Genomic DNA, 8,225 nt, shown 5'->3' with positions numbered 1-8,225 from the left:
ACCCTAAATCAATCAATTAAAAAAAAAGTGGTCAAATCAAGCCAAAGCCATATAATTGAATATTAAAATCTTTTGATTGGTTAAATAAGAATTTATTTGGATTTAATTATAAAGATCCAATTAATTATATAATTTATTTTAATTAATTGATTATATAATTCATCTAATTAAATGAATCCAACCCTTTGAAGTCCTACATCACATAGCTAATTTAATTAACTATGGAAATTGATAATTCCTTTTTTCTCTTATCAACCATAAAGGGATGAAATTGAATCAACCTTTGGGAAAAAATAATTGAGCTCACATGGATCAAGGACAACTTCATTCTCCACCTTTCATCTTGGCTTTGAATCTCAACCACTCATTTTTTCTTTTTGTCCCAAAAATTCAAACCATTAACCTATTCCTCATCAAACCATGGTTACCCTTATTCTAACTCCTGTCCTTGGAAAACTCTATAAATAGGAAGCATTTTAAGAGAAAACCATTCACTTTTATATTGCATCCACATTATAGTCATTTGAGTTCATTTGTAACATCATCAATATCATATTAATTCATCATGTTTTAATCTTAATTTGCACTCTCATTTTACAAGTAGTCACTTTAGGAATGTTTTTGTAGATCTAAGAATTTTCATATTGTCCTTCTAATTAGATAACCAAAGGATGTTTATCAATTTGTTCAATTCAATGTTCTAATTAGTTTAAATATGCCATGTTCTTGAGTTGAATTGATTGAACTAGTCCTATGAAGGTATTTTACATTAACATGTGTCTCAACTATTATAGATATATAGTTAAGAAAGGAAGTAGATATAAACCTACTATGGGAAAATAAATAGGAGATGGAGTCTCAAATCCATAAATAAATCATCTTTTGTTAGACTCTAAGCATGATAGTATCAATTACATGGTTGTATAGCTAGATATCATGGAAGAAAAGAAGAAGAATGGGGAAGCATAAGATATTAAGACATAATATTATCCTCATTGAAAACAAAAGGAAAGGGATTGTAGATGCAATATGGTGGCCAAACTAGAGGCTAATAAACTACCTACTACATTCAAACTAGTAAATGGAGATGATGACCAAGTGTTCTTCATTTCTCAAAGAAGGTCATGGGCTCCAAGACAAGGTATTCAATGGGAACTCTTAGCTTCTATTGGTCTTAATGAAATTGCACAAAATAATCAATGGAAACCTTCCTTTAAGTCTAATTATCAATACCAAGCTTGGAGTACCCAAAGTCTTAGTTGTCAAACTATCAAAACCCTCGTTGTAAAATTCATCAACGGAATTATGATGGAGGAGCATCCAGAGGTATAAGGGCAATCCTGTGTCACCCAAAAAAATGTACTTAGACTTAGTTTCTATTTCATGTCTTTACATTTTTGGATACCCATTTGGCTCAAATAAAGGTTCCAACTCTCATAGTTCAACTATCAGTGCGTTTGAAAATCCCAAAAAAAAAGAGCATGTATTTGGGCCATCATTTCGGTAAACTAGAAGGTGTGAATTGGCCAGATGAATGTAATCATGATTTAGAGCATTCCATAAAAAGAATCAGGTCAATAGGCCCCACGGTTTGAAAGTTATTGCAGTTTTTCGAGTTTTAGAGACCTCCTAAGAATGCTTCAAAGTCAGGTTTGGGGCATTAAATGACCTCAAAAAGGGTCAAAAAATGGGGGATGAGTGAAGCCTATCCATAGGCCTATAGAGCGCTTTGAGAGCTTTTCGAAAATGTAAATGGTTCGTCAATTGGAGCTACGGTTCAAAAGTTATGCCTCCCGAAAGTTCGGTTACCGTTTCTGGATTCTTCTAGATTTGCACCGACTTCTAACGTAGCTTCCGAAACCTTCTATTTCATCAGTGGATGCCTACTAGCACTTTCTAGAATGTAGTCCTAGTCCTTAACCCTTCGGGGTCTATTTAAGGAGATTTCTGGCATTGTAAAAGGCAGTTGGGAGTGGAGTTTGAGAGGAGGTACCATAAGGAGAAATTATCTCCAGATTTATGCTATTGTAAGCCCTTAGTGCATGTTTTGAAGTTTATTTATCTGTACTGATTGTACTAGCTTATTTTCTCAATTAATATAATTTCCCTTTTTTGTTGTTTCCATTATGTTCTTGGGTTGTGTCTCCATCAAGTGGTATTAGAGCGAGTTTTCCTGAGTGTGTAGACAGAGCGCCGACTGTGAGGCAGTTTGCACCAGGACTGTGTGGTTGTGGGTTCGAGTTAGAAGATGCCTCCACGAAGAGAGCATGGTGAAAGGGCTTGATTTGAGAGAGCCTGAGTCCATGTGCAGTACCTGCAGTACTCGCACCAAAGAAGGATGGAGAGTGGAGGATGTGTACAGATTCTCGAGCTATAAATAGGATAACCATCAAGTACCAGTTTCCTTTACCAAGGATGGATGATCTTATGGACTGCTTGAGTGGATCTCAGTACTTCACAAAGATAGATCTGAAGAGTGGCTATCATTAGATATGGATTTGAGAAGGAGATGAGTGGAAAATAGCCTTCAAGACCAAGGAGAATCTTTGGATTGACGAACGCCCCAAGCACCTTCATGTGGCTCATGAATGAGGTACTTAAGAAGTTCTTTGGAAAATTTGTTATATTCTATTTGGATGATATTTTAATTTTCAGCAAGACTTTGGAAGAACATTTACTGCATATTCGTAGTGTCCTTGAAAGGCTAAGGGAAGAGAAACTGTTAATTAATCTAAAGAAGTGTGTCTTTGCAAAAAGGGAGTTAGTCTATTTGGGATTTTTTATATCACCTGAAGGTCTCAAAATGGATCCAGAGAAGGTAAAAGCCATCTTGGAATGGCCTACTCCAAGGACTGCTACTGAGGTAAGATCATTTCATGGTCTGGTTAGTTTTTACAAGAAGTTTATTAAGAATTTCAGTGGCATATGTGCACCCCTAACTGATACAATAAGAGGGGATAGAAAAGAGTTCAAATGGACTGCAGCAGCTATGAGAAGTTTTGAATTGCTAAAGAAGAAGGTGACTGAACAGCCTATGTTGGCACTTCCAGATTTTAGAAAAGTATTCCAGGTGGATTGTGATGCTAGTGGTAGCGCTATTAGGGCTGTATTAAGCCAAGAAGGTAAGCCTATTGCATATTTTAGTGAAAAATTGAATGATGCAAAGAAGAAGTATTCTGTTTATGATCAAGAGTTCTATGCAATAGTTCAGGCCTTAAAGAAATGGAGGCATTATTTATTGCCAAAGGAATTTGTTTTGTATACTGATCATCAGGCATTACAGTACCTAAATAGCCAAGGTAAATTGAATCAGAGGCATATGAAGTGGGTAGAATTCTTGCAGAGTTATACATTTGTGTTGAAGCATAGAAGTGGAAAATCTAACAGGGTTGCAGATGCACTAAGTAGGAGACAGTTGTTGCTTACAACAATGCAGGTTGAAGTAGTTGGGTTTGATGAACTCAAGAATTTGTACCCCGAGGATCCTGATTTTTTTGAAGCATGGAAAGCTTGTAAAGAACCTGTTGCTGTAGATAGAACCAAGTGGTTAGACTATTTGATTCAGGATGGCATGTTGTTCAAAGGTAGTCAACTGTGCATTCCAAGGAGTTCCATGAGGGAAAATTTGATTAAGAAGAAACACAGTGGAGGGATGGCAGGACATTTTGGTTGGGATAAGACCATTGCCATTCTTAGAGAACATTATTTTTGGCCTCAAATTACACAGGATGTGAAGAAGTTTGTACAGAGTTGCCAGGTTTGTCAAGTTGCCAAGGGGTTTAGTCAAAATACTGGCCTATATCAGCCATTGCCTGTTCCATCAAGGCCATGGGAGGACATAAGTATGGATTTTGTTCTTGGATTGCCAAGGACACAAAGGGGTAATGACTCAGTATTCCTGGTGGTTGATAGGTTCTCCAAAATGGCACATTTCATTCCATGCCACAAAACTCACGATGCTGTCCATATTGCAGACTTGTTTTTCAAAGAGGTGGTAAGACTACATGGTCTTCCAAGGAGTATAGTTTCTGACCGAGATACTAAATTTGTGGGGTATTTCTGGAGGACATTGTGGAAGAAGTTGAGGACAGACCTAAAATTCAGTTCCACATATCACCCGCAGATTGATGGCCAAACAGAAGTGGTAAAAAGAAGTCTAGGAAATTTGCTGAGATGTTTAGTTGGGGATAAGCCCAAAGAATGGGATTTGATTCTACCACAGGTAGAATTTTCTTATAATAACTCTATAAATAGGAGTACTGAAAAATCACCATTCCAAATTGTATATGGTAATAGCCCAAGGACTGCACCAGAGCTGAGGAAGATAGAACAAGGGGAGAGGACAAGTGCTGAATCTGAGGAATTTGTTGAACATATCAAGTGTCTACATGAGGAGGTTCAAGCACAAATTATCAAGATGAATCAAGAGTATAAAGCTAGGGCTGATCAAGGGAGAAGACATAAGGAATTCCAAGTAGGGGATCTAGTCATGGTGCACTTACAAAAAGAAAGATTTCCAGTTGGTACTTACAACAAGCTGAAAATGAAGAAATTTGGCCCCTGCAAAGTTTTGAAGAAACATGACTCAAGAAATGCATATGAAGTGGAGCTGCCAGATGGTATTTATATTTTTCCCATTTTCAACATTGCAAATTTAACAAAGTATCATGATGATGGTGCAGATGAGGAGCTGGTGTTAGAGCCATGTCCAATTCCTACTTCTAAGAAGGAGGAGATAGAAGACATTCTGGATCATCATGTGGGTAGGAGTACCAGAAACAGGCAGTATGAAGAGTATTTGGTCAAATGGAAAGGACGACCAATCGAGGACACAACTTGGATTTCAGAAGCTGAGGTTTCCCATTTGGGATTTCCTCTACCATCCATAAAGTGACAGGGTCACTTTTCAATCTTCCCTGGGTGTCTGATGCAGGAGCATCCAGAGGTATAAGGGCAATCCTGTGTCACCCAAAAAAATGTACTTAGACTTAGTTTCTATTTCATGTCTTTACATTTTTGGATACCCATTTGGCTTAAATAAAGGTTCCAACTCTCATAGTTCAACTATCAGTGCATTTAAAAATCTTGAAAAAATAGGAGCATGTATTTGGGCCATCATTTCAGTAAACTAGAAGGTGTGAATTAGCCAAATGAATGTAATCATGATTTAGAGCATTCCAGAAAAAGAATCAATTCAATAGGCCCCACGGTTTGAAAGTTATTACAGTTTTTTGAGTTTTGCAGACCTCCTAAGAATGCTTCAAAGTCAGGTTTGGGGCATTAAATGACCTCAAAAAGGGTCAAAAAATGGGGGATGAGCGAACCTGGTCCATAGGGCTATAGAGCACTTTGAGAGCTTTCCAAAAATGTAAACGGTTTGTCAATCGGAGTACGGTTCAAAAGTTATGCCTCCCGGAAGTTCGATTACCGTTTCTGGATTCTTCTAGATTTGCACCGACTTCTAACGTAGCTTCTGAAACCTTCTATTTCGTCAGTGGATGCCTACTAGCACTTTCTAGAATGTACTCCTAGTCCTTAACCCTCTGGGGTCTATTTAAGGAGATTTCTGGCATTGTAAAAGGCAGTTCGAAGTGGAGTTTGAGAGGAGGTACCATAAGGAGAAATTATCTCCAGATTTATGCTATTGTAAGCCCTTAGGGCATGTTTTGAAGTTTATTTTCCTGTACTGGTTGTACTAGCTTATTTTCTTAGTTAATATAATTTCCCTTTTTTGTTGTTTCCATTCTATTCTTGGGTTGCATCTCCATCAAGTGGTATTAGAGCGGGTTTTCCTGAGTGTGTAGACAGAGCGCCGACTGTGAGGCAGTTTGCACCAGGACTGTGTGGTTGTGGGTTCGAGCTAGAAGATGCCTCCACGAAGAGAGCATGGTGAAAGGGCCAGAGCTATTGATCCTGAGGAGGTTAGAGCCCTCCAGAGGCAGGTACAAGCATTGCAAGAGGAGCTTTGTAGAGGAGCAAATGTTGCCGCAGGTGACAATAGTGAGGATGACAATGAAGAGGAAGTAATGGGACCAGAAGAGGAAGTTGACGGGGAAGTTCTGAATCCTGTAGAGGAAAGGCTTTTTAGGGCCATTACTAAGTTTGGAAAAAGACCTACAATTGAAGTGGGTATATTTTCAGGAAATCTGAAACCAAATGAGTTGATCGATTGGATCAATGAACTGGAAGAATACTTTGAGTATGAGGATATAAGGGACCCAGATAGGGTTAAGTTTGCAAAGGCCATACCAAAATCTGGTGGCAAGAGGTTCAACTGGAAAGACTTAGAAGAGGAAAGGAGAAGATCACAAGATGGGATCGCATGGTGGAAAAAAGCAGTTCATTCCTGTGGACTATGAGCTTGATCTGTTTAAGAAGATGCATGGGTTAAAGCAACCAGGAAGATCAGTCCAAGAATATACAAGGAGTTTTACCGACTCTTGATTAGAGTGGGGCATGTAGAAGCTAATAAGGAGAAGGTTGCTCGTTATATCAGTGGGTTGCGACCTAGCATCCAGGAGGAATTAAGTCTGGTAAGAATGACCAGCGTTGAAGAAGCATACCAATTTGCCCTACGAGTTGAAGAGAATCTGAGTAAAAGGTTTGAAGGAAGACAAAGAGGGTGTGATCAAGGAGGAAGGGGAAGCGGTAGATCATCTGGAGGCCGCAATGAAACCCAAAAGAAAAATGAAGATGTGGGTACTAGCAGAAACCAGAGGAAAGAGGGTTTCAACCCCTCCCATGATCAAGACTTTGGAAATCAAAGAGGAAGAGGTAGAGGACGTGGACAAGGAAGAGGAGGCTTCCGTGGTACCTGTTTCCATTGCAATGAAGAAGGTCATCGTGCCTTTGAATGCCCTCAACGACAAGGAAGGACAGATAGGAGAGCTGAGGTCCAAGCTAGGGTTGCTCATGTTGATGAGGATGCACAATCATCACATTCAGAGGATGCAGAAAGCGGAGAGACCTTGGTAAATGAAAGAGTCCTACTAAGCGGTGAAAATGAACCAGGACAGCGGAGGAGTTTTTTCCGTACCAGATGCAAGTGTGAGGATAAATGTTGTGATGTGATCATTGATGGTGGTAGCACTGATAACTTGGTATCAGAAGAGATGGTCTCTAAGCTGAAGCTCAAGGGGGAGAAATATCCCTAGCCCTATCAAATTTCTTGGGTAAAAGATGATCATAAGGTCCTGGTAAGTGAACAATGTTTAGTAAAATTCAAAATTGGGAGTTACCATGATGAAGTTCTCTGTGATGTTATTTCGATGGATGTTTGCCATCTATTGTTGGGTAGACCATGGCAGTTTGATAGACATGCAATACATGATGGACATGCAAACACATACTCTCTGACAAAGGATGGAGTTTGCCACAAATTGAAGCCCATGAAAAAGGAAGGTGAAAAGGTATGTAGCAGTGCTAGGATTTGTCTAGTTGATGGAAGGAAGTTTTTAGATGGCATGAAACATCAGCGTATGTGTTATGATTTAATTCCTAGGAAAGATAAAGAAGGTAGTAGTGAAATACCATTTGAAGTTTCAGATTTACTAGGGGAATTTGGAGATATTATCTCTGATAATGTTCCAGATGGATTTCCACCAGTAAGGCAAATCAGTCATCAGATAGATCTGATTCTAGGAGCTAGTTTGCCTAACAAGGCTGCTCACAGGATGACTCTTACTGAAACAGAGGAGCTAAATTAACAGGTTCAGGAGCTGTTGAGGAAGGGCTTGATTCGAGAGAGCTTGAGTCAATGTGCAGTACCTGTAGTACTCGCACCAAAGAAGGATGGAGAGTAGAGGATGTGTACAGATTCTCGAGCTATAAATAGGATAACCATCAAGTACCGATTTCCTTTACCAAGAATGGATGATCTTATGGACTGCTTGAGTGGAGCTCAGTACTTCACAAAGATAGATCTGAAGAGTGGCTATCATCAGATAGGGATTTGAGAAGGAGATGAGTGGAAATCAGCCTTCAAGACCAAGGAGGGTGTTTATGAGTGGTTAGTCATTCCCTTTCGATTGACGAACGCCCCAAGCACCTTCATGCGGCTCATGAATGAGGTACTTAAGAAGTTCTTTGGAAAATTTGTTATTGTCTATTTGGATGATATTTTAATTTTCAGCAAGACTTTGGAAGAACATTTACTGCATATTCGTAGTGTCCTTGAAAGGCTAAGGGAAGAGAAACTGTTAATTAATCTAAAGAAGTGTGTCTTT

Source organism: Cupressus sempervirens, chromosome 3 (assembly GCF_028749045.1).
Source record: "Cupressus sempervirens isolate cs-2001-9-10 chromosome 3, ASM2874904v1, whole genome shotgun sequence".
NCBI lineage: Eukaryota > Viridiplantae > Streptophyta > Pinopsida > Cupressales > Cupressaceae > Cupressus > Cupressus sempervirens.
This window is presented reverse-complemented; position numbering follows the sequence as displayed.